Raw genomic sequence first — 2875 nt, forward strand, 5'->3', positions numbered from 1 at the left:
GGAATGGATTCTACCAATTTCGTGTTGAGTCTCTGTGCCTGCGGGCTTGGAGAAATAATCGCCCGAGGGCCGGTATTCAGTCGACTATACGAGCGCGAGTGCGAACGCGTAAAAATCTCTCAATCGCCGCGCACTGCGCGACCGCTGATGAAGTTCCCCTTTTCGACGGACGTGTTGTCCTTTTTCCTTTTTTTTCTCTCCCTTCCCCTGTTTTTGCAGTGCGCGCGTTCAGGGAGATGCGGCGAAAGAGTTTCAAAAAATAGCCGCCTCTTGCCGCGATCGTTATTCCCGCAGTCGGTGCGAAAAAATGCGACACGAGAACGAGCGTGCCGAGAGAGGGTCTGCCGAGTGGGTGGACGATAAATCGACGTCGCGGCAATAATTACGAGCGAACTCGATTATTCTCGATTATCGGAAAGCGACAAATATTTCCCGAGCCAGAATAAAGCGTATTCGGTTCGTCGTACCGTCTCTTGACACGCCTCGCAACGTTCGCGATGATTTATCAGTCGTTAATAAATTGCCCCTACAATTGTTACTTTACATATCGCCAGAGTTGATTTCTCGCACTTTTACTGTCAGGAGTGACCGGGAGCGATAATTCGTCCTCACGGGCTAACGAGTTTCGCCGACGACAACGATGGTCGTCAGTGCGATTGCGAGCTTCGTCCTCGTTTGAGGTCCGAAAATTACAGACTGACTCGGGGAACACGATGACGCTCGTCGGACGACTCTCGCACGAGTGTGCTTTACAATTATAGTGCCGAAAGGCCCGGGTGTCCTAGAACTGCGCGAGAGAGTGAGGATTTCAAGTTTAACTCTCTGCCTCCGGTACGCGCGCGTATCCGTGGTCCGACCCGCACGTACCGAGCATTTTCAAGAAAAATCGATAATCCTTTATAGAGCATAAAACGAGGTAGTCTTTTTTATTGCTTATCGACGCTGTTGTACGTGTCATGCAACGCCCGCTCGTCGCGAACTTCCCCTCCAGTAGCGTTGCGGGGAAAGTGTGATAAATCTTTTCTCTTTTAGCGCATAAAACTTTTTCGTTAAATCAAACCGGATAATCGAGGCACTTGCGAGTTTGAGTTATTAACAGCGAATCGAAGTGAAACCTGTCGAAAGAGGGGAGGGGATATGCAAGAACAATTTCACGACTCCATTACATACGCTCGATAACGGGGGAAGCTTAAATTTCAGTTTCGTTGATAGCTACGGCTACGTTTCGCGAACTTTAGGAGCCAGTGTGCTTTCAAGATTTTCGGCCAGATTCGAGCATCCGCAAAGGCGAGCACTGTTATCTGCGTAATCGCAATCTCTTGAGGTAACCGTGGTATTCGTGGGACTCCGTATCTAGCATAAGTCAAAAGTTATTTCGTGTTGGTGATTTATGGTTCAGGGAAAATTTAATAACAACGGTATTTCACGATCTCTGTTGTACATTATTGTTGAATATAAAATACATAATTAACTATCGCGCTTATACGTATTTCTTTGTAATATTTGAGAAACTTGTCTCTTTGAATACACAATTATAATAATAATATAAGTCGGACACTTTGTTTTATGAAAGAACCGTAAGTGTCGATGAATCGCACGTCATAAAGTTTCTTTGTAAATAGAACGGTATTATAAATTGGTATTAATGCTTCTGATTGTACGGGCGCAGTCGAAGTGCATCATAACGCATCGTGTCTATGGCGGTGCATTCATCCGAAAAGTATTTTGATTAGAGTCAATTGGAGTAATAGTGAGTTGAGTGCAACTTTGCAATATTTTTCAATTATTGTATACTACAAAAATCAATATTCATTTGAAAATGTTTAGACAACTATGGTTTTTATTTATTTTCATACAGGTATATGCAGAAATTAATGTTTACATCTGTTCTAAAAAAAAGAGGCATGACATCAATACTCGTATCTTTCGAAGTAGGCTTTTTTCCGCGATGCCGATTGGTTGTCTCGTAGCGCTTACTTCGTGAGCGGCTGGTTTATTTTAACAGTGTGTATTAAGGTTGATAGAGTGTATAGCAAATATAGTAAGAAGTTAAGAATGTCAAATAATGCGCGCGAAGCGCGCCTGTAATGGTACACGGAGAGAATTTCCTTTTAAAATTTGCCCTGAAAATCATGTTAATCGTGAGACATAGTATTTCGACAAATTTTATGTAATCTTCTCTGTTTTTTTACTGTGTATAATAAATTTGTTGTGGTATATATTTTTAAAAAAATAGTGAAAATATAAAATTCGTCGAAATACTGTGTTGTCCTACGACTAATATGATTTTCAGGGTAAATTTTAAAATAAAATTTTTTCCGTGTAGCGTTAAAAAGATAACGATTATTTAACAGTACCCCGATAAATTAATAACTTAGCAATAACAATTATATAATGATCCTCGTATCAGCTGCGAACTCATTATTTCTACTGCATCTTTCAGCCTCAATTTTTTTAAATTAATTTAGCAGTTATTGCGAAATTTTTAAGAAATGCTACTTGTTAATTAAATTTCGTCTTATGGGAAAATTGCATTTATTACATCAACTTTCAAGTAAGTTGATTTATTTATCTTATACATTTTGCGCGAGTTTATACGATAATTAATTACACTAACCTGGTACGGTGTAACTTGCGTATGTGCATAATATGCATAAATAAATTCCGCAGTACTAAGATACTAATTTTGAATTACGTCGACAATTCGACCGCGAAATTTCGCGGTCGCGAGCATTCCATGCGATACGCCAATGCTCGCTGACAGCAAATGTCATTATTAGGCGCGCGCGTGACGCAAGCAATCGAGATGGTTGAAACAGCGGCGGATCATGTTCTCGTAGACGCCGCGGAAATGCCGACTTATTCCATTGTCGCG

The sequence above is a fragment of the Wasmannia auropunctata genome, unplaced genomic scaffold (assembly GCF_000956235.1).
Source record: "Wasmannia auropunctata unplaced genomic scaffold, wasmannia.A_1.0 LD336076.1, whole genome shotgun sequence".
NCBI lineage: Eukaryota > Metazoa > Arthropoda > Insecta > Hymenoptera > Formicidae > Wasmannia > Wasmannia auropunctata.